The sequence below is a fragment of the Elephas maximus genome, chromosome 4 (assembly GCF_024166365.1).
Source record: "Elephas maximus indicus isolate mEleMax1 chromosome 4, mEleMax1 primary haplotype, whole genome shotgun sequence".
In the NCBI taxonomy this organism is placed as follows: Eukaryota; Metazoa; Chordata; class Mammalia; order Proboscidea; family Elephantidae; genus Elephas; species Elephas maximus.
This window is the reverse complement of record NC_064822.1, coordinates 112,100,341-112,125,619: the sequence shown is the minus strand read 5'-3', so window position 1 is coordinate 112,125,619 and position 25,279 is coordinate 112,100,341. Positions and strand designations below refer to the sequence as shown.

Genomic DNA, 25,279 nt, shown 5'->3' with positions numbered 1-25,279 from the left:
ATGGGAGAGTCAAGTAGTTGCATCAGAGACTCTATTACCTGTAAAGTCTGAAATATTAATATGTGGCCCTTTCCAAAAAAATAAAATTGTCCACCTCTGAAATAGATAATCAAAATACATATACAGACTTCAAAAATTTGTAATCAACAGTGGGAGTTGAAATAGATTTAAAAAGAGAGCTGAACCACCCAATAGTACCAACATAAACTGTCATTATTTGTAGGAATTTTACAATTTTTTTTTGCTTCCCTGATCTACAGTGGTCTCCACTTTAAACATACACATGTGGAGTAAATAAGAACCAATCTATCCTTTCAATTTAGCTTCAAAATTACAATTGCAGTATGAAAAAAGGAAACAAAAACTCCATGATCTCCCTCCAACAGCTCAACATGTCCTCAGTATTCCAGTATGACAGGTGTTTTTCTTTGTTTCTTGGGAAATCAAAGGGCTGAGTTTCTCAAATGAGTATATGCATGAGTTCATGAAGAATTTGTCTCAACGTTTTATGTTTGTAGCCTGTTTTTCTCTCTTCTGGAAACATGGTTAATAACAAACTAAGATATTTTTGAGTGTCCTTCTGTCTTGTTTCAGCTTTCGATATAATGGAAAAAAATAAAATAAGAAGCTAATACTTATATGATCTTGCATGATTGTGATATAAATCTTAATCAGTCAATTTTCCAACACAGTGCCATACTCTAATATTTACAGTACAGTGAGCATAAAAGAATTTTTTAACAAATCAGTGTTTTATAGGTATATATTGCAATATTACTGTTGTTATTTTTTTCAGTCCTATTAAATTACTTCTGTCACTTTATTAGCTATTAGGGTGGCAGAAAGGATTAGCACTGGGTTAATAACTGAAAGGTTCAATCAATGCCATGGCAACAGGTTTGCTTTGGATTTGGATTGGTTTGGGTTGGTCACTTCATTAAACAATGAAAAGTATTGGTCATGTATCTTATTATATCAAAATAGCCACAAATATGGGACAGTTATTAACGTCTCAGATTTTGATTTTTCAGGAAGAGCACCCCAACATCAATATTTACTTACAAATACTACTGACACACAGAAAAAGAAATTATATCAGGTATCTAGTAGCATGTATTTCTTCAGGCTTTTATTAAGAATAGTATTGCATATATAGTAATTATGACGTTCTGAAATATAGGAAGCAGTATTAGGGAAAACTACTAGTTTTCTGTAAGCAAGTACATGTATCAATAATTATTTTCTAAATTAATCAATTATATGCCACAGAAATTTTTAAGCTGGATAGGAAGAAATTCTTTTTGATGTGTATAGCAAATATAACTACATTATTCTTTTAGTGGTATTGTTTTTCACATAGTTACTGATTGTCTACAACTTGGAAAAGATCTATCTGAAAAGTTTTAATAAAACTGTAATCAAATTATGTTTATAGTCAATCAGAAATAATGCTAAACATGATGTGTGATCTCCTGAAATTCTAGAAAGTGTGTTTTTGAGATAATCCTAAAACACAATTTTCTCTGCCTCTCTCTTCCTTATAAAAACTATTGTGAAACAACTTGAAATTTTAAAAGCATCTTTAGAATAATAAAAGAAGGTCAGTCTCATAGTTATGGAATAGAAAAATTAGTGCCCCAGAATAGTATATGGGAGAGGATTGGAATTTGATTGGGAACATATATGACTATGTATATGTATATGTATATGTGTATCTATATACACTTTTAAAGTTACATCTTCAAATAACCTTGTCAACTGTTGGCAATAAAAGTTTAAGAAATGACAGATAACTCTAGGGAGACCATATGGATTTTAATAGGCTTTTAAAAAGCCCTGTTCTATATTAATTGTTCTTCAACATTCCTCTACTTCATGACAGCACCTTTACTTTTTCAGTTGCTTTAGAAAAATGCAATCTTCCTCGCCATGTCCATGAAGGCTCGCTTGACCTGCTGATTCCTCAGGGTTCAGCATGGAAGCTACTGAGATGTTAAGGACAGCTACTCTCTTGCTCAAAGACACCCTGCCTTTTGCTGACAGGTTAATATACATGAAGATGCAGCTGCCATAAGAGATGGATATGACAATCATGTGGGACGAACATGTGGAAAAGGCCTTTGTCCCCTGGCTAGTAGAAGGAATTCTCAAAATTGTTCGGATTGTATATACGTAAGACAGAATTACTAATGTCAAAGTGAACATTAGAGTAAACACAGCACAGGAAAGCCCAGTTAACTCTAGGAATTTTGTGTCTGAATATGAAAGGCATAAAAAAAAAAAAAACACAGGAATTTTGTGTCTGAACATGAAAGTCATAATAAGGGGAAATAATCACAGGTAAAATGCTCTATAACATTGGACTTACAGTAATCCAGCTGTGTGAATAGCATAAGTAGTGGGAATACGATTAAGAATGAAGCCAGCCAAGAAGTGAAGACAAGCACTGTGCAGACTCTACCATTCATGCTGGTCGTGTAATGCAGGGGTTTACAGATGGCCACATAGCGGTCACAGGACATGGCAGCCAAGAGGTTAAACTCTGTGACTCCCAGGAAAATGAAGGAAAATAACTGTGTCATACAATCATTAAAGGAAATGGTTTTATCTCCTGTAATAATGGTGCCCAGGAACTTGGGTATACTGACAGTTGTGAATGAAACTTCTAATAAGGAGAAATTCCTGAGGAAAAAATACTTGGGGGTCTGGAGGTGGGAATCCAGCAGGGTGAGGGTGATAATGGTCAGGTTCCCAGTGATGCTGAGCATGTAGGTGATGAACAGAAAGACAAAAATCACAAACTGAAGATTTGGGTCATCTCACGGTCCCAAGAGGACAAACTGTTATGCCTGTGAAGTTTTTCTTTTTTTTTCTCTTGTGAAATCTATAGCAGAAAATACAAAGGGAGCACCTGCAAAAAAGGCAGTTACCCAAGAAGAGCCATGGAATCTGGCTCTGGAAGTAAACATATAATGGCATACTACATTTCAGGGGAAGTTTAAAACAATTTACTAACAGAAACTAACATTTTTAAAGTAAGTTTTTATCATATGCCAGAATATTTCTTCCTCGAATCGATATTTTAAACAAATCACAAACTGAAGCTTAAAGCATTTTTTAAATTCTTCCTCAATCACATATGCCATACCTAGGGATTTGAACCTAGGTCTTTTTTAATGTTAAATAATACTAGAATAAAAAATACTGCATATAGACCTTTAAAGGCATTTGCATGAGAGTCCCTTCTCATTAGAAACACCTTCTTGCTATTTCTCCAAACCCAATAAAAGTGTTCCACTTCCTAATTCTTGTCACTTTTAGTATTGTTTATAGGTATAATATCTATAAGCCAAATGTGTCAATAAAACCAAAAGCCGAAGCCAAACCCATTATTGGCAAGTTGATTCCGACTCATAGCGACCACACAAGACAAAGTAAAACTGCCCGACACGGTTTCCAAGGAGCACCTGGTGGATTCAAACTGCCGACCTTTTGGTTAGCAGCCGTAGCTCTTAACCACTACGCCATCGGGTTTCTGTGTCAATAAAATGGCCACTTAAATGGGGACTCTAATAATGTGACAGATTACTAAATTTCCTCGCTGGCTCACAGTTATCTTTTCCAACCTCCTACTTGAGTTTAACCAAAAAACCCTGGTGGCATAGTGGATAACAGCTACAGCTGCTAACCAAAAGATCAGCAGTTCAAAACCACCAGGCACTCCTTGGAAATGCTCTGGGGTAGTTCTGCTCTGTCCTATGGGGTCGCTATGAGTCGGAATCAAGTTGAAGGCAGTGGGTTACTTGAGTTTGCTGTTGGTTTTGACCATTCATTTGAGGCCACGAATGCTGTTCGTTGCCAGGACCATCCTTAGTTATTTGAGAGTAGAGAGGAGGCAGAGTAGAAGTTCAGAACAGCTCACGTCACAGGGTAAGGAAACGAAAATTTTTGAGCAACTAAAATAAACATCAATCTGCACAAAACATTTTTTAAATCAAAATTTTTCCCATCTAAATCTCTTTATTACATGTGCATTCTGTTTTCTCATGGATGTTTTATATATTTTTTCTTTTATCTACATTAGCATTTACTTTTCATTAGAAGATCCATTTTCTAAATACCTGGAAGTAATCCATAAACCAGAACATGAAAGTCCTTTATTTTTTCCTCCTAAACAATAATACACTTTAAAGTAAAGCTAAAACTTCTCTCTCTTAATTAAATTGCTCATTATCATATCACTCATTGTATGCATTAATAGTAAATTTTTATTTCAGAATAATGAGAGAAGTGTCTGCAATAAAATAATACTATAGATCTAAGATTCTTGATTCTATAGTGAACAATGCATCATAATACTGTAAAATGTCTCAAGTTGTTTTCCTTTTTATTTTCCCCACTTAACTGCCTGAGCTCTTTTTCCTTCACTTCACTGTTTAACAGCACAAATAGTTCTCTTGATTCAATGAAAATTCCAGCTGAGATGGATGGTGGCCGGTGATGTTAGAAAAGCATGTGAGATTCACAGGAAAATGAGCATTTCCTTTTGCTCTTTCTCAGGGACAAAAGAAAACAGGCTTAAGGACACCTGCAGGAGGAACAGGCATCACAGGGACCGGGAAGCTCAACTAAATATTGTGTAAATATACTCATTGTGGTTCGAGCATCTGATACATATTTATGAACATGAAAGTCATTGATTTCAATTAACAGCCCTCTGTAATTAACATGTTTATGACTCTTATCCTTAAACCATTTCTGTCATAGATTTAAAGTAGAATTGTGAAGAATATCTCCAAGTCGCTAAAGCATTATCATGTTTTCTTTTCTAACTCCTTACTCAGCTCTGCTTTTCCAAGTCACCCATAACTCATGATAACAAGTTTCATATTCCTTTCTGTCTTTTTCTTTTCAATGAATTCTTATCTACCTTAGATGTCTCCTTGTTGAGTCAGTCTTGTGGGTTATTGAAAGCGAAAATTAAGCAATTCAATAAACAAATACCTGCCATTGTGTTAAGTGAGGTAACTGAAAATTATTCCAGTCCTTTTTAGGAAATGTCTGCTACTCCATAGGAAAGTCGATGGTCTCTTTGAGGAAAAAAAAACAATAGCATTCTCCAAGTTGTCCAATTTAAAGGAGCAACTCTATTAAAGACCTACTAGAGAATTGGGAGTCCTTGGGCAGTGTATGAGCAGGAATCGACTCAATGGCAACTAGTTTGGCTTTTTGCTTTGGGTGGTGCAAACAGTGAATGCGCTCAGCTGGTAACCAATACTTTGGGGGTTCTAGTCTACCCTGAGGTGCCTCGGAAGAAAGCCTGGATATCTACTTCTAAAAATCAGCCATGAAAACCCTATGAAGCACATTTATATTCTAAGACCAAAAGTTGGGATTGACTGTTTTGGTTTGCTTTGGTTAGAGATTTAGAGACTGTTTTTCCTTATTCTTTCCTGAACAAATTACAATCACTGGGTAGGAACCCCCCTAAGTTCTACAATGTAACTGGAAACTGTTTACTATCCCACGGTTTCTATTTTTTTCCTGAATTCTCTCTTTTTCAGTTAAAACTCCAAAGAAGTCATAAATAAAGTTCTGAATGTATCCCAAGGGAAATTTGTTCTGTCAGCAATACCACCTAATTTTCCAATTCTCTTTCTATCTGTCTTTCTTGGTGTTAATTCTATGTACTCATTTAATTTGTCAGAGAAGAGAAATGAGTCTCAGTGTAATTTTATATCCTGGATAAAAGTGTGGTTTTATAACAATATATTTTCTGGCATGGTCAATTCCATTCCTGACTATGTTCAATGACACCTAATATTGTATAAGTACTTCATCATGACTGGCTGCATAATGTCTCATAAGAAAAACCAATTTAGTTTTTTTTTTTTTACAGAATGGTTACTCTAGAATTGTCCTAGGATAATTCTATAATTACTTCAAAATTCTGTTTCCCAGAGTCATCAGGAAAAAATGGCCTTGATTTTTTTTTCCAATAAGTATGGGTAAAATTGAATCACAAATGTTAGATCAAAGCACTATCAGTTTTAATAGAAATAATGAAGGAAAACAATAACCAAATTACCCTTTCAAATTCTATAGGTTTTCAAAGAGAAATTCTACTTATATTCTTATTCTTTCAATTTATTAATGAGGTACCCATCTTTAAAGATAATATTAATTTTAAAAATGAAAAGAATTCTTATGAAAAGCATGACATCAAGACTTACTATTAATTTATAATTTATGGGATTGTTGGGGCAATTCACAGGATATGCAACTCTTGTGGATTGGGACAAGTTACTTAATCTCTCTAGTTTTGTGTATTTGTTTTTTTGTTTATTTATTGTTAAATGAGAATAATAATTCATGAAGTTATTGTGAGGGTTAATTTAAATTAAAAAAATAGAACTGATTTATACATTTTATATAAAGCATGTACTCCCAGATAGTGGTTACTGTTATCTTTACTATTCTTAAGTAAAATAAATTCCTATACTTGATGTAGATAGGCTGGTTTAAAATAATAATTACCGTATTTTGAGGGCCCTCATTTGAGGGACAATGCTAAGGCTTTATATACTTTATACTCTATGATAAAATTTGAAGAAACTGACACGGAGCAAGGTTAAGTAACAAACAAGATCATAAGTAACAAACAAGATCATACAAGTAGTAAATGCTAGATTTAGAATTCTAACTTGTTTGGTCTAAAGCCAAAGCCTTTTATTTATTAAACAGGAATTATTCATTCAGCAAGAATGCTTGTAATCAATGAGAAAGACCAAAATAAGAGATTATGATTTTTTCAAAATAAATACACAAATATGATAAATAGGAAATGTAAACATATTCATTTTTCACAATTCTTGATATATGTTGAGAGAAATAGCAACACCAAATTACTCTATTCACTCTGATAAAAGGTTGAGCTAATAATTAATGAATCACTGCAAGGGAAATTTTCACTGGCTTCAACTTTCTAGCCTTACCTCTGTTTGTCACACAAGCACTCTGGGTTGGCTGGTTGAAGTTATAAAATATATATATTGGCAACCATTTCTGTTCTAGGCCAAGACATTCAGCATTTCTCAGTAGAAATCTCTCCTATCACATTTGAAATTGTTTTGTTTCTATAGCTAAGATTCTTTGACATATTTCCCACTGTAGACATGGGGAGCAAAATAGTGAAGAGAAGAAAGGTAAACAGTTACTTTGAACCTGTTTGGACATGGTTTCTACTTGGACTTTGACCTATGTAAGTCACAAAGTTTTATCTACCTTATATTCCCCAGGCTCATGAGAACTATTTTGGTGATTCAAATGTGCTGACAAGAGCCAAGGGTTATAAAACTGTTATCACCATTAGTACTAAAATTGGAATAGGAAGCTTGAGGGACAAAGTCCAAAGAGACAGAATGGGCATAAGGAATGGGTCACGAGTTCATGGAATAGTTTGCCTACTCTCTAAAACTCTAAATATAGAACAATAAAAAGATCCATAAGTTAGAATTCATTACTCAATGAGTTTCCATGGGTAGGCATGACAAGATTTACATTAAATACTATCAAACTTTAAAACTATCTCTAAACATTACTTCATTTTCCCTTACAGTGATAGCATTAATTTTTGAGAAGGATCTACTATCAAGAAGGTTCATTTTTATCTGATTGGTATGTTGACTATATCTTAGGACTTAATAGAAGCATTTAATTTAGAAATTTAGTAAGCAGTAGATTTCAGACTCCCCTCAGCCTCTTTTCAGACTTAACAAAATGGAAGTCCATTGACTCACTATTTTATCAATTCAATAAAAAAATTATTGAGGATCTGTAATCTTTAGTAATGTACAAGGCACTGGGGATAAACTGAAATAACAATACTTATGATTTTCAGTTTCGTGCAGCTTACCAAATAATGTGGACAAGCCAGTGAGAGAAAATGAATAATGTCACACAATAAAGAGCAAAGTTCTTGAAGGATATAAAGAAGGAAATCTGTTTATCAGTTGAGAACTTTTTCTACTACACCATGACAGTCTTCACGAAAAATTTCTTCCTTGTTCTAATTTCGATCCCATTATGTATTAGTCTGTTTTCAAATATGAATTGTTACTAAAATTGTTGTTGTTAGGTGCCCTCAAGTCAGTTCTGACTCAAAGTGACCCTATATACAACAGAACAAAACACTGCCCAGAACCGCACCATCCTTACAGACTTTGTTATGCTTGAGCTCATTTTTACAGCCACTGCGTCAATCCATCACGTTGAAGGTCTTCCTTTTTTTTGCTGACCCTCCCTTATCCAGGGACTGATCCCTCCTGAAAACATGTCCAAAGTATGTGAGACATGTCTCACCATTCTTGATTCTAAGGAGTGTTCTGCTTGTACTTTTTCCAAGACAGATTTGTTCATTCTTCTGGCAGACAATGATATAATCAATATACCACAATTCAAAGGCTTCAGTTCTTTGGTCTCCCTTATTCACTGTCCAGCTTTGGAATGCATATGAGTGATTGAAAACACTGTGGCTTGGGTCAGGCACACCTTAGTCTTCAAAGAGATGTCCTTGCTTTTCAAAACTTTAAGGCAATCTTTTGCAGCACATTTACCCACTACAATATGCCGTTTGATTTGACTGCTGTTTCCATGGGTGTTGATTGTGGATTCAAGTAAAATGAAATTCTTGACAACTTCAATCTTTTCTCTGTTTATCATGATGTTGCTTATTGGTCCAGTTGTGAAGATTTTTGCTTTCTTTACGCTGAGGTGGAATCCATACTGAAGGCTGTGGTCTTTGATATTAATCAGAAAATGCTTCAAGTCCTCTTCACTTTCAGCAAGCAAGGTTGTGACATCTGCATAAGGCAGGTTGTCTACGAGTCTTCTTTCAATCCTGATGCTACATTCTTTTTCTTTTAGTCTAACATCTTGGATTATTTGCTCAGCATACGGATTGAAATAGTATGGCGAAAGGATACAACGCTGATGCACACCTTTCTGGACGTAAAACCGTAGTATCCCCCTGTTCTGTTAGAATGATTGCCTATTGATCCAGGTACAGGTTACTCGTGCACAATTAAGCATTCTGGAATTTGCATTCTTCACAATGTTTTATATAATTTTTTATGATCCACCCTGATGAATGCATTTTGCACAGTTAATGAATCACAGGTAGGCATCTTTCTGGTATTCTCTACTATCAGCCAGGATCCGTCTGACATCAGCAATGACATCCCTTGTTCCATGTCCTCTTCTGAATCCGGCTTGAATTTTGGGCAGTTCCCTGTGAATACACTGCTGCAGCTGCTTTTGAATGATCTTCAGCAAAATTTTACTTGCATGTGGTATTAATGAAATTGTTTGATACTTTCCTCATTCTGTTGGATCATTTTTCTTAGGATTAGGCATAAATATGTATCTTCCTGATGGCTGGCCAGATGACTATCTTCCAAATTTCTTGGCATAGACGAATGAGCATTTCTAGTGTTGCATCTGTTTGTTAAAACATATCAATTGGTATTCCATCAATTTCTGGGACTTCTTTTTTTGCCAATGCCTTCAAGGCAACTTCCTGATCATATGCTACCTCCTGAAATGGTTGAATGTAGACTTTTTTTTTTTAGTATAGTGACACAGGTATTTTCCCATCTACTTTTTTTAAAATTATTTCTGTGCTTTAAGTGAAAGTTTACAAATCAAGTCAGTCTCTCATATATAAAATTATATACACCTTACTACATACTCCTGTTTAATCTCCCCCTAATGAGTCAGCCTGCTCCCTCCTTCCAGTCTCTCCTTTTGTGACCATTTTGCCAGTTTCTACCACCGTTTACCCTCCCATCTCCCCTCCAGACAGGAGATGCCAACATTGTCTCAAGTGTCCACCTGATGCAAGTAGCTCACTCCTCATCAGCATCTCTCTCCAACCCACTGTCCACTCCAATCCATGTCTGAAGAGTTGGCTTCGGGAATCGTTCCTGTCCTGGGCCAATAGAAGGTTTGGGGACCATGGCAGCCGGGGTCCTTCTAGTCTCACTCAGACCATTAAGTCTGGTCTTTTTATGAGAATTTGGGCTCTGCATCCCACTCTTCTCCTGCTCCCTCAGGGGTTCTCTGTTGTGCTCCCTGTCAGGGCAGTCATCCCTTGTGGCTGGGTACCATCTAGTTCTTCTGGTCCAGGATGATGTAGTCTCTAGTTCAAGTAGCCCTTCTGTCTCTTGGGCTCATAATTACCTTGTGACCTTGGTGTTCCTCATTCTCCTTTGATCCAGGTGGGTTGAGAGCAATTAATACATCTTAGATGGCCGCTTGTTAGCGTTAAGACCCCAGACGCCACACTTCAAAGTGGGATGCAGAATGTTTTCTTAATAGATTTTATTTTGCCAATTGACTTAGATGTCCCCTGAAGCCATGTCCTCAAGCCTCTGACCCTGCTTTGCCGACCTTCGAAGCATTCAGTTTTTTCAGGAAACTTCTTTGCTTTTGGTTTAGTCCAGTTATGCTGACCTCCCCTGTATTTACTGTTGTGCTTCCCCTCACCCAAAGTAGTTCTTATCTACTATCTAATTAGTAAATACCGCTCCCCCACCTTCCTCCCCCCCACCTCGTAACCACAAAAGAATGTGTTCTTCTCAGTTTAAACTATTTCTCAAGATCTTATGATAGTAGTCTTATACAATATTTGTCCTTTTGCAATTGACTAATTTCACTCAGCATAATGCCTTCCAGATTCCTCCATGTTATAAAATGTTTCACAGATTCATCACTGTTCTTTATCGATGCATAGTATTTCATTGTGTGAATATACCATAATTTATTTATCCATTCATCTGTTGTTGGACACCTTGGTTGCTTCCAGCTTTTTGCTATTGTAAACAGAGCTGCAACAAACATGGGTGTGCATATATCTGTTCGTGTAAAGGCTCTTATTTCTCTAGGATATATTCCAAGGAGTGGGATTGCCGGGTCATATGGTAGTTCTATTTCTAGCTTTTTAAGGAAACGCCAAATTGATTTCCAAAGTGGTTGTACTATTTTACATTCCTTCCCGTCTCTCCACAGCCTCTCCAACATTTATTATTTTCTGTTTTTTGGATTAATGCCAGCCTTGTTGGAGTGAGATGGAATCTCATTGTCGTTTTAATTTGCATTTCTCTAATGGCTAATGATTGAGAGCATTTCCTTATGTATCTGTTACCCGCTCGAATGTCTTCTTTAGTGAAGTGTGTGTTCATACCCTTTGCCCAATTTTTAATAGGGTTGTTTGTCTCTTTGTGGTTGAGTTTTAGCAGAATCATGTAGATTTTAGAGATCAGGCACTGGTCGGAGATGTCATAGTTGAAAATTTTTTCCCAGTCTGGAGGTCGTCTTTCTACTCTTTTGGTGAAGTCTTTAGATGAGCATAGGTTTTATAATTTTTAGGAGCTCCCAATTATGTGGGTTCTCTTTGTCATTTTTAGTAATGTTTTATATTCTGTTTATGCCTTGTATTAGGGCTCCTAACGTTGTCCCTATTTTTTCTCCCATGATCTTTATCGTTTTAAACTTTATGTTTAGGTCTTTGATCCATTTGGATTTAGTTTTTGTACATGCTGTGTGCTATGGGCCCTGTTTCATTTTTTGCAGATGGATATCCAGTTATGCCAGCACCATTTGTTAAGAAGACTATCTTTTCCCCAATTAACTGACACTGGGCCTTTGTCAAATATCAGCTGCTCATGTATGAATGGATTTATATCTGGGTTCTCAACTCTGTTCCGTTGGTCTATATGCCTCTTGTTGTACCAGTACCAGGCTGTTTTGACTACTGTGGCTGTATAATATGTTCTAAAATCAGAGTGAGGCCTCCCACTTTCTTCTTCTTTTTCAGTAATGGTTTAGTTATCCGGGGCTTCTTTCCCTTCCATATGAAGTTGGTGATTTGCTTCTCCATCACATTAAAAAATGTCATTGGAATTTGGATCGAAAGTACTTTGTATATAGAGATGGCTTTTGGTAGAATAGACGTTTTTACAATGTTAAGTCTTCCTATCCATGAGCAAGGTATGTTTTTCCACTTATGTAGGCCCCTTTTAGTTTCTTGCATTAGTACTTTGTAGTTTTCTTTGTATAGGTGTTTTACACCTTTGGTAAGATTTATTCTTAAGTATTTTATCTTCTTGGGGCTACTGTGAATGGTATTGATTTGGTGATTTCCTCTTCAATGTTCTTTTTGTTGATGTAGAGGAATCCAAATGATTTTTGTATGTTTATCGTGTAACCTGAAACTCTGCTGAACTCTTCTATTAAGTTTCCAAAGTTTTCTTGAGGATTCCTTAGGGTTTTCTGTATGTAAGATCAGGTCATCTGCAAATAGATACTTTTACTTTTTCCTTGCCAATCTGGATGCCCTTTATTTCTTTATCTAGCCTAATTGCCTTGGCTAGGACTTCCAGCACAATGTTGAATAACAGTGGTGATAAAGGGCATCCTTTTCTGGTTCCTGATCTCAGTGGAAAAGTTTTCAGACTCTCTCCATTTAGGGTAATGTTGGCTGTTGGCTTTGTATAAATGCCTTTTATTATGTTGAGGAATTTTCCTTCTATTCCTATTTTGCTGAGAGTTTTTATCGTGAATAAGTGTTGAGCTTTGTCAAATGCCTTTTCTGCATCCATTGATAACATCATGTGATTCTTGTCTTTTGTTTTATTTATGTGGTGGATAACATTAATTGTTTTTCTAATGTTGAGCCATCCCTGCATACCTGGTATGAACCCCACTGGGTCATGGTGAATTATTTTTTGATTTGTTGTTGAATTCTATTGGCTAGAATTTTGTTGAGGTTTTTTGCATCTATGTTCATGAGGGATATAGGTCTATAATTTTCTTTTTTTGTAGTGTCTTTACCTGGTTTTGGTAGCAGATCCTTGCTACCAAAAACAGGTTTTTTTTACCTGGTTTTGGTAGCAGGGGTATGCTAGCTTCATAGAATGAGTTTGGTAGTATTCCATCCTTTTTTCTATGCTTTGAAATACCTTTAGTAGTAGTTGTATTAACTCTTCTCTGAATGTTTTGGTAGAACTCTGCAGTGAAGCCGTCTGGGCCATGGCTTGTTTTCGATGGGAGTTTTTTGATTACCTTTTCAATCTCTTTTTTTGTTATGGGTCTATTTAGTTGTTCTACTTCTGATTGTGTATGTTTAGGTAGGTAGTGTGTTTCTAGGAATTAATTTCTTCCAGGTTTTCAAATTTGTTAGAGTATAATTTTTCATAATAATCTGATATGATTCTTTTAATTTCAGTTGGGTCTGTTGTGATATGGCCCATCTCATTTCTTCTTCAGGTTATTTGTTGCCTTTCCTGTATTTCTTTAGTCAGTGTGGACAATGGTTTATCAATTTTGTTTCTTTTTTCAAAGAACCAGCTTTTGCCTTTGTTAATTTGTTCAATTGTTTTTCTGTTCTCTAATTCATTTAGTTCAGCTCTAATTTTTATTATTTGTTTTCTTCTGGTGCCCAAAGGATTCTTTTGTTGCTTGCTTTCTATTTGTTCAAGTTGTGGGGACAGTTCTCTGATTTTGGCCCTTTCTTCTTTTTGGATGTGTGCATGTATTAATATAAAATGACCTCCAAGTACTGCTTTCACTGTGTCCCAAAGGCTCTGATAGGAAGTGTTTTCAGTCTCATTGCATTCTATGAATTTCTTTATTCCCTCCTTAATGTCTTCTATAACCCAGTCTTTTTTGAGCAGGGTATTGTTCAGTTTCTAGGTATTTGATTTCTTTTCCCTGATTTTTCTGTTATTGATTTCTGCTTGTATTGCCTTATGGTCTGAGAAGATGCTCTGTAATATTTCAACGTTTTGGGTTCTGAAAAGGTTTGTTTTATGACCTAAAATGTGATCTATTCTAGAGAGTGTTCCTTGTGCACTAGAAAAAAAGGTATACTTTCCATCTGTTGGGTGGAGTGTCCTGTATAAGTCTATGAGGTCAAGTTGGTTGATTGTAGCAATTAGATCTTCCGTGTCCCTATTGAGCTTCTTATTGGAAGGCCTATCCTTCACAGAAAGGGGCGTGTTGAAGTCTCATACTATAATTGTGGAGGCGTCTATCTCACTTTTCAGTTCTGTTAAAGTCTGTTTTATGTATCTTGCAGCCCTGTCATTGGGTGCAAAAATATTTAATATAGTTATATCTTCCTGGTCAATTGTCCCTTCAATCATTATGTAGTGTCCTTCTTTATCCTTTGTGGTGGATTTAACTTTAAAGTCTATTTTGTCAGAAATTAATATTGCCACCCCTCCTCTTTTTTGATTGTTGTTTGCTCGATACATTTTTTTCCATCCTTTGAGTTTTAGTTTATTTGTGTCTCTAAGTCTAAGGTGTGTCTCTTGTAGGCAGCATATAGACAGAACCTGTTTTTTTCATCCAGTCTGAGACTCTGTTTCTTTATTGGTGCATTCAGTCCATTTACATTCAGCATAATTATAGATAAGGATGAGTTTAGTGCTGTCATTTTGACGCCTTTTTTTTGTGTGTTGTTCACGTTTCATTTTTCTACTTACTTTTTGGAGCTGAGAAGTTTTTCTTTGTAAATTGTGTGTTCCTCATTTTCATAGTAGTTGAATTTATTTTTATTGAATCATTATGTTTATCTTGGTTTTTATTTTGCAGTATGGAATTGTTAGACCTCTTTGTGGTTGCCTTAATATTTACCCCTATTTCTCTAAGTAAAAACTTGACTTCTGTCATCCTATATCTCCTTGTTTTCCTCTCCGTATGGAACATCTATGTATCCTGTATTTAGTCCCTCTTTTTTGATTATCGTAATCTTTTACATAATGACTTCAATGATTCCCTGTTTTGAGCATTTTTTTTCTTTTTTAAATCTTATTTGGTTTTTGTGATTTCCTTATTTGAGTTGATATCAGGATGTTCTGTTCTGTGACCTTGTATTGTGTTCGCATCTGATATTATTGATTTTCTGACCAAATAATTTCCTTTAGTAATTTTTGTAGCTTTGGTTTGGTTTTTGCAAATTCTCTAAGCTTGTGTTTATCTGTAAATGTTTTAATTTCACTTTCATATTTGAGAGAGAGTTTTGCTGGATAGATGATTCTTGGCTGGCAGTTTTTCTCTTTCAGTGCTCCGTATATGTCATCCCATTGCCTTCTTGCCTGCATGGTTTCTGCGAAGTAGTCTGAAGTTCTTATTGATTCTCCTTTGTAGGCAACTTTTCGTTTATCCCTGGCTGCTTTTAATATTTTCTCTTTATCTTTGGTTTTGGAAAATTTGATGATAATATGCCTTGGTGATTTTCTTTTGGGATCTATCTTATATGGGGTTCGATGAGCATTTTGGACATCTATCCTTTCATCTTTCATGATGCCAGGGAAGTTTTCTGCCAACAGATCTTCAACTATTCTCTCTGTATTTTCTGTTAGCCCTCCCTGTTCTGAAAACTGCAAGCACACGGAAGTTATTCTTCTTGATACGGTCCCACATGATTCTTAGGGTTTCTTCATTCTTTTAGATTATTTTATCTGATTTTTCTTCAACTATATTGGTGTCAATTGCCTTTTCCTCCACCTCCTCCACTGTGCATTCCAATTCCTTGATTCTGCTCCTCTGACTTCCTACTGAGTTGTTTAATTCTGTAATTTTATTGTTAATGTTTTGGATTTCTGAATGTTGTCTATGGATTCTTGCAGCTTATTAATTTTTCCCTACGTCCTTGAATAATCTTTTTGATTTCTTCAACTGCTTTATTAGTGTGTTCCTTGGCTTTTTCTGTAGATTGCCTTATTTCATTTCTGAGGTCATCCCCAATGTCTTGAAGCATTCTTTATATTAGTTTTTTATATCCTGCATCTGGCAATTCCAGAAATGTATCTTCATTTGGGAAAGATTTTGATTCTTTAATTTGAGGATTCGTAGAGGAAATCATGGTCTGCTTCTTTATGTGATTTGATATCGACTGCTGTCTCCAAGCCATCTATAAGATATTGTAGTGATTTATTCTATATTTGCTCACTGAGTCTTATCTTCTTGTTTAGTTTTGCTTCAATATACCCAGATGGGCTAGTAGATTTTTGCAGCCTTTGAATCACTTATGACCTACTACCAGCTGATTTGAGCTGTTACCAGATATATGAGCCTATGAGTCCACTCACTATTCTTGAATAGAATCAGCTTAGGTGTCCTTATTGTGGGTCACCTAGTGTGTGGTGTAGGCTGTCACCTAATAACTTAGAGGAGTAGTGGTGATGGTTGTACGAACCAGATTCTAGTAGCGGCAGGGGGTCACACTCTGAGGAGGGCAGGATGCCGACAGCCTTCTCCCACGTGCCAGTGAGGTAGGTGTGCCTCTATTCCTAGAGCACTTTGGTGGGTGGGCTCTGCAGCTGTACCTTAGGCACCCAATGCTTGTATCTTTAAAGATTGGTAGGTGTCACTATCATCAGATCCCTTTAGCAGTTGGCTAGGTGGTTTGGGTGGGGCTTCAGCCCTCAGTTCCCTCCTGTGGATCAGTGAGGGCTCTGTTTAATAGGTAGAGAGGTATCAGACCTCCAAAACTTGTCTTCCCACTGCTTTGCTAAAACAATCACAGTCAGATCTCTATCAGAATTGCCTTTGCATTATAATAGCCATCTAGTTCCCTGTAGGGATGAAAGTAAAGACTGTGGATCTCTTTTGCTTGGCTGGAGCTGGTTCTGTATTATTATTCCAGTTCAGGGAAGTCAGGGAAGTATTTTTTCCCCCAGGATTGTTTATTGCTGCTTCTCTCAGGCCAGGAGAATGGGTTAGAAAAAAAAAAAAAAAACACCCTGCAGAGCACTTCAGTCCCTGGCCCAGGAAATTCCAATGTTAATGAAACAGCCTGGGGCAGGGAGGGGAGGAATCAGATATATAGGAAAGAGCAGCTCAGCAATATAGACAACGTTACTGTCTTGTTTGGTGAAGACTGTTTTATGTGAGATTCCAGAGGGGCCTGTAGCCTGTGTGCGCTGGCTGGGTCAAGATTGCCCTGAGGGTCAGACCTGCACCCCATGCTTGCACCGTCTCAGGAAGCCGTGGTCAGCTCCTCTGCTCCTAGTCCAAACCCCAGTGCCAAGGTTTTCTGGCTGGGACACTGCTCTCTAGGCTCCAAAACCAGTCTCTGTTTCCCCATGGTTTCTCCTTCTCCTGTCAGCTGCGTCAGTGTGCAGTCTGCATGTGCTGGCTGGGTTTCTACTGAGGTTACTCCAGGCGGTTATGTCTGTGTCCCGTGCTTCCACCATCTCAGGAAGCCTCAATAAGCTCCTCTGAGCTTAGTCCAAAGCCCGGCACCAAGGTTTTCTGACTGGGACGCTGGCTCCAGGTTGCGAAAACAGTCGCTGCTTCCCCATGGTTTCTCATTCTCCTGTCATTCGCGTCGGTGTGCAGCTTGCTTGTGCTGGCTGGGTCTCTGCCGAGGTTACTTCAAGGGATTAGGGGTTAGGGCTGCTTCCTGTGCTTGCCCTGTCTCCGTAAGCCGCGATCAGCCCCACCACTCTGGCACCAGGGAACCGCGAGGGCTCAAGGCTGTGGCACAGGACGTCAGTTCCAGAAGTGGTCACTGCTTCAGCGTGCAGCTTTTCACGCCCCTGTCACTCAGGTTAACTCCTTAGTTCTGTGTTTGATGGACAGGGTTCGTAGATTGTCACGTATGTGATTGATTCACTTGTTTTTCCGAGTCTTTGTTGCAAGAGGGATCTGCGGTAGCTTCTACCTAGTCAGCCATCTTGGCCCCGCTTCCCTTTCCATCTACTTTTGATGCTTCCTATGTCTTTTAATATTTGCCCGTACAATTCTTCAATATTGCAAGTCAAGGCTTGAATTTTCTCTTCAGTTCTTCTAGCTTGAGAACTACCAAGCATGCTCTTCCCTTTTGGTTTTCTACCTCCAGGTCTTTGCACATGTCATTATAATACTTTGTCTTCTGGAGCCACTCTTTTCGAAATCTTCTGTTCAGCTCTTTTACTTCATAATTTCTTCCTTTTGCTTTAGCTGCTTATGTTCAGGAGCAACTTTCAGTCTCTTCTGACATCCATTTGATCTTTTCTGTCTTTCCTCTCTTTTTAATGACTTTTTGCTTTCTTCATGTATGGTGTCCTTGATGTCATTCCACAACTTGTCTGGTCTTAGGCCATTAGTGTCCAGCTAGCCAAATCTATTCTTGAAATGGTCTCTAAATTCAGGTGGGACATACTCTTGGTCATGCTTTGGCACTTGTCGACTTTGTTCTAATTTTCTTCAACTTCAACTTATACCTGCATATGAGATGGTCTGTTCTGCAGTCCACCCTCTGGCCTTGTTCTGACTGATGATATTCAGCTTTTTCCATAATCTCTTTCCACAGATGTAGTTGATTTGATTCCTCTGTATTGCATCTGGTGAGGTCTATGTATATAGTCATCATTCATGTTATTGAAAAAATTATTTGCAATGAAGTCATTGCTCTTACAAAATTCTCTCATGTGACCTCTGAAATCGTTTCTACCACCAAAGCCATATTTTCCAACTACTGATCCTTCTTCTTTGTTTCCATCTTTTGCATTCCAATCACCAGTAATTATCCTGATTGCATGTTCAATCAATTTCAGACTGAAGAAGTTGGTATCAACCTTCAATGTCCTCATCTTCGGCCTTAGTGGTTGGTGTTTAAATGTGAATAACGATCATACTAACTCATCTTCCTTGTAGGCTTATGGACATTATCCTATCACTGACAAAATTGTACTTCAGGATAGATCTTGAAATGTTCTTTTTGACGATGAATGCAATGCCATTCTTCTTCAAGTTGTCATTCCTACCATAGTAGACTATATGATTTTCCCATTCAAAATGACCAATACTAGGCCATTTCCACTTACTAATTTTTTAATGCCTAGGATATTGACATTCATGTGTTCCATTTCATTTTTGACTATTTCCAATTTTCCTTGATTCATACTTCGTACCCTCCACATTCTGATTATAAATTGATGTTTTCAGCTGTTTTTTTCTCATTTAGAGTTCTGTCACATCAGCAAATGAAGGTTCTGGAAGATTCACTCCATCCACATCATTAAGGTAGACTGTACTTTGAGGAGCCAGCTCTTCTCAAGTCATATTTTAGGTGCCTTCCAACCTGAGTGGCTCATCTTCCTGTACTATATCAGATAAGGTTCCACTGCTATTCATGAAGTTTTTACTGGATAATCCTTCTTCCTACTCTGTCTTAGTCTGGAAGTGCAGTTGACACCTGTCCAACTTGGGTGACCCTGCAGGTATTTGAATACCAGTGTCATAGCTTCCAGCATCACAGTAACACACAAACCCCTACAGTATGACAAAGAGTCAGGCATGTGGGGGTTTAGTAAAATAGTATTTTTAATATTTTCTACTGAATCACTTGCTTACCAAAACTTGTCCAAAAATAAAGTTATTCTTGATTGTTAAATATTTGAATTAATCTGAGTCAACCATAATATTTAATACAATTTTATTTTGCGAAAAAATAAGTTGACATTCATGATGGTTTATATATTTATGATATGTTCTCATCATAATATGTGAATAATAATGAACACAATTCAGTTTAATCAGTACATTAAAAGAGTTATTCTAGAAGATATCCTAATTTATTTTCTACTGCAGAGAATTTTTGTTATTTTCAGGGAGTAAAATGTTCTTAAAAATATATTCTGCTCAATATGTAAAAATATATTCTGCTCACATTGCAAGAATATCTATGGGAAGCAATGTACTGTAATGATAAAAAAATTAAATGTCAGTTTCAAGAGAAATAGACTTTTACTCAAGACTTCATTTATTTGTGTTGTAACCTTGGAAATGTTGGTAAAGCCTTGCTTTCCTCATTTCTAAAATAGGATTAAAAAGCAATTTGAAAAGTGTTGAATTATGTAAAATATAATTATGTGAAGCCTTCTGTTTCTGTATGATGGAGTAGCTTGAGAGATGTTATGTTTTTATTTATATTGATGGAGGTTATGCATGGGCTCAACAACATGGATTTTCATTCACCAAGACCAACTTGGCTACAGCCACTGCTGAGTGCCCAATCTAACAGAAGCAGAGACTAACACTGAGTCCCCAGTATGGCATTAGTCCTCAAGGTGATCAGCTAGCAACTTGGTGGCAGATTGATTATATTGAACCTTTTCCATCATGGAAAGGGTAGCATTTTATTCTTACTGGAATAAACACCCTGAATATGGATTTGTACACAACACTTCTGCCAAAGCTACCATCTGTGGACTTATAGAATGTCTTATCCACTATCATGGTATCCCATGCAGTATCGCATTGGATCAAGGGACTCACTTCACAGGAAACGAAGTGCGAAATGGCCCCATGCTCATGGAATTCACTGGTCTTACCATGTTTCCCATCATCCTGACGCAGCTGGTGTGATAAAACTTTGAAATGACCTTCTAAAGACACAATTACAGTGCCAGCTAGGTGGCAATACCTTGCAGGGGTGGGACGATGTTCTCCAGGAGGGTGTATATGTTCTAAGCCATTCTCCAATATATGGTGCTCTTTCCCCCATAGCCAGGGTTCATGGGTCCAGTAATCAAGGGGAAGAAGTGGGAGTGGTATCACTCACTATTATCCCTAGTGACTCACTCACAAAATTTTTGCTTCCTGTCCCCTCAACCCCATGCTTTTCAGGTCTAGAGGTCTTAGTTCCAAAGGGAGGAACCTGGGAACACATCATGGATTTCATTGAACTAGAAGTTAAGAATGCCACGTGGCCAGTTTGGACTCCTTATGCTTTAGATCAACAGGCAAAGAAGGGACTTACCATACTGGCTGTTATAATTGTTGCTGATTAAAGAGAGGAAATTGAAATGATATTACATAATGAAGGCAAAGAAGAGTATGTCTGGAATACAGGGAATCTCTTAGGGTATCTCTTAGCACTACCACACCCTGTGATTAAAGTCAATGACAAACTACAACAACCCAATTCGGACATGATTATCAGTGGCTCGGACCCTTCAGGAATGACGTTTGGGTCACTCCACCAGGCAAAGATCCATGACCAGCTGAGGTACTTGCTGAGGGCAAAGAGAATACAGAATGGGTGGTAGAGGAAGGTAGTTCTAAATACAAGTTGAGGTCACATGACCAGCTGTAGAAATGAGGACGTAATTGTTAAGAGTATTTCTTTCTTGTATGTGTGCATCAAATATTTTTGTTTTCTTCACTTACAAAGGAGCCCTGGTGACGCTGTGGTTAAGGAGCTTGGCTGCTAACCAAAATCTTTGCAGTTCGAATCTGCTGGCCTCTCCTTGGACACCGTATAAGGCAGTTCTACTCTGTCCCACAGGGTCCCTACAAGTTGCAGTTGACTTAATGGCAACAGGTTTGGGTTTTTCATTTCACTTATAAAATATAAGATGTAAACAGAGTTAGCGTGTTTTTGGTTGTACATGTGCTATATCATGTTAGTTGCAAGTATGAATTTATAATTGCCTTTATTCAGAGATTATGTATGGTTTAAGCAGATCTGTACAGGTGCCAAGATGACAAACTACAGACTGTGATTATTATGGTTCTGTGTCAGTTTGGCTGGGCCATGATTCTCAGTGGTTTGGCAGTTTTGATGTATTTTGGCAGTCATATAATGATGTAGTCACCTCCATGATGAGATCTCAGATAATGTGACCACCTACATTATGGGATCTCCTGTGAGTAATCAATCAGTTGAAAAACAGTTTCCTGGGGAGTGCAGCCTGCATCTAATTTGATGGATTTTCTGGCAAGGTTTGTGGACTTTTGCTCACTCTGGATCCCTCAGTTGGCTCTTGTTCACCTGATCCTCGGACATGAGCTAGCAACTGACCTGCCGTCATGCCTATTTCTCTTGTATTCATCAGTCTCCACAGCCTGTGAGCCAGAGACCTATTGTCTGACCTGCCGACATTGGGTTCACCAGCCCCTGTAGCTATGTGAGTCAGGAGAAACCTCCAGCCTGGCCCACAGATTTGGGATTTTCAACACTCTACTACAGTGTGAGCCATTTCTTTCCCTCTATATGTTTATACACTTTATTGGTTTTGTTTCTCTAGAGAAAACATCACAAGTCATAGGTATTTACCCTTGGAATCTAATGAAAGTGACACAAATAAACATATAGACACCTACGTTCATTGCAGCACTATTGACAGAGCAAAAAGATGGAAACAACGTAAGTGCCAATTAACAGGTGAATGGACAAATAGCAAGCGGAATTAAATATAATGGAATTCTACTCAACCATAAAGAAAAATGAGTTCCTAAATCATTTTGTACCATGAATGAACCTGGAGGACATTATGCTAAGAGAAATAAGTCAATCACAAAAAGATAAATGTATGATTTCACTTTTATGAATTGACAAGAATAGATAAATATCAGAGATCAATGTTCATTACTGGTTAATGGGGTAGTGTGGGGAAATCATTATCTAGGTAGTATTGTTGCTATATTAGGTGCCATCAAGTTGGTTCTGACTCACAGCAATACTATATACAACAAAACACTTGATTGGGTCATGATTCTCAGTGGCTTGGCAGTTATGATATAGTTTGGCAGTCATACAATGATGTGATCACTTCCACAATGTCGTTTGATATAATGTAATAACCTTCATGATGGGATGGTGTGAGTAGCTAATCAGTTGAAAGGGAGGTTTCTGGGGGTGTGTGGCCTGCATACAATATAGGTGGACACTCTCACAAGGCTCACTGGCTTTTGCTCACTCTGGATATTGCAGCTGACTCCTGTTCATCTGACTTCTGGTTTTTGGGACTTTAGCTAGCAGCTTACCTGCCATCTTGGCTGCCGTTCTTGTGATTCCTTGGTCTTTGCAACCTGTGAGCCAGGGCCCTGCTGTCTGACCTACTGATCTTGGGTTCACCAGCCCCTATGACTACGTGAAGCATCCAGCCTCATCCAAGGACTTGGGATGTTCCAGCCTCTACAACTGTGTTAGCCATTTATGTAAATCTCTCTGTATAGATATTTACATGGTCTACTGGCTTTCTCTCTCTAGAAAATCTAGCCTAAGACGATAGTTCTTTTTTTTTTTTTTTTTTCCTTATACCACAGGATTTATTGTTAGCATTATAGAGCAGTAGTATGTTGTTGGGGTTATAGCTGGACTAGGCCTCTGAAACCACCCCCCATTCTTTTTTTTTTCTATTTTTTTTGTTATTGTATTTTAGATGGAGGTTTATAGAACAAACTGGCTTCTCATTAAACAATTAGTATACATATTGTTTTGTAACATTGGTTATCAACCTCATGATGTGTCAACACTCTCCCACCTCAACCTTGAGTTCCACATTACCTGCTTTTTTGTCCCCTCCTTCCTTCTAGGCCTTGCCCTGGGCTGGTGTGCTCCTTTAGTCTTATTTTGGCTGAAAGGTGAACCTCAGGAGAGACTTCATTACTGCTAAAATTGTGTCTGGGGGCCACACTCTTAGGGTTTCTCCAGTCTCTGGCAGACCAGTAAGTCTGATCTTTCTTTGTGAGTTAGAATTTTGTTCTACATTTTTCTCCAGCTCTGTCCAGGACCCTCTATTGTGATTCCTGTCAGAACAGTCAAGAGTGGTAGCCAGGCACCATCTAGTTGTGCTGGACTCAGTCTGGTGGAAGCTGTGGTAGTTGTGGTCCATTAGTCCTTTGGACCAATTTTTCCCTTGCGTATTTGGTGTTCTTCATTCTCTCTTAATCTCAACAAGGTGAGACCAGTGGAGTACCTTAGATGGCCAGTCATAAGATTTTAAGACTCCACACTCCACTCTCCAAAGCAGAATGTAGAACATTTTCTTTATAAACTATGTTATGCCAATTGAGCTAGATGTTCCCTGAGTCCCCACAGTCCTCAACCAGTATTTCGGTCCCTAGGGAGTTTGGATTTGTTTACTGAGCTTCCATGACCTTGTCTTGTGCAAATTTTGCTGGCTTCCCCAGTATTGTGTAGTCTTATCCTTCACCAATGTTAACACTTACCTTTTGTCTATTTAGTGTTTTTCCATCCCCACCCTTCCCTCCCTCATAACCATCAAAGATTGTTTCTTTTTGTCACACTGGTCTATTACATTGATGACATTTGCTGATTGGACCTAGTAAGGAAGAAGTGTCAACGATCCTGGACTTATTTGTAAAACATTTGTGTGCTAGAGGGTGGAAAATTAATCCCACAAAAATTCAGGCATCTTCCACCTCAGCAAAATTTCGTGAAGGATAAGTTACTGCATCTGGTTGCTCCCACAACTAAAAGGGAGGCACAGGGCCTAGTGGGCTTCTTCGGATTTTGGAGGCAACATATTCCTCATTTTGGTGTGTTACTCCAGCCTATTTATCAAATGACTTGAAAAGCTGCTAGTTTTGAGTGTGGTCCAGAACAATAGAAGGCTCTGCAACAGGTTCAGGCTACCGTGCAAGCGGATATGATGACGCGTTCTGTGGAAACCAGCCATCCTCTTTCCCCCACTACTCCTGTCACTGCTCAATGAGCTCATGAACAAAGTGGCCATGGTGGCAGGGATGGAGGTTATACATGGGCCCAGGAACATGGACTTCCACTCACCAAGGCCAACTTGGCTACAGCCACTGCTGAGTGCCCAATCTGCCAGCAGCAGAGACCAACACTGAGTCCCCAATATGGCACCCTCCTTCAAGGTGATCAGCTAGCAACCTGGTGGCAAGTTGATTACATTGCACCACTTCCATCATGGAAAGGGAAGCATTTTCTCATTACTGGAATAGACACTTACTCTAGATACTATTCACCTTCCTTGTGTGCAGTGCTTCTGCCTAAACTACCATCCTTGGACTTACAGGATATCTTATCCACCTTCATGGTATCCCACACAGCATAGCCTCCGATGAAGGGACTCACTTCACAGCAAATGAAGTGTGGCAGTGGGCTCATCTGCATGGAATTCACTGGTCTTACTATGTTCCCCATCATCCAGAAGCAGCTGGCTTGATAGAATGATGGAATGGCCTCCTAAAGACTCAATTGCAGAGCCAGCTAGGCGGCAATACCTTGCAAGGTTGGGGCAATATTTTCCAGGAGGCTGTGTATGCTCTAAACTAGTGTCCAATATATGGTGCTGTTTCTCCCATAGCCAGAATTCATGGATCCAGGAATCAGGGGCAGAAATGGGAGTGGTACCACTCACTATTACCCTTAGTGACCTATGTGCAAGATTTTTGCTTCTTATCCCTGAGACCTTATGCTCTGAAGGTCTGTAGGTCTCAGTTCCAAAAACAG

At 38.1% G+C, this 25,279-nt stretch overlaps 1 pseudogene; it reads right to left on the bottom strand.

The window, feature by feature from the left end:
• Positions 1-1,904: 1,904 nt before the first annotated feature.
• Positions 1,905-21,866, bottom strand: LOC126076369 (olfactory receptor 6C1-like; annotated as a pseudogene).
• Positions 21,867-25,279: the final 3,413 nt, after the last annotated feature.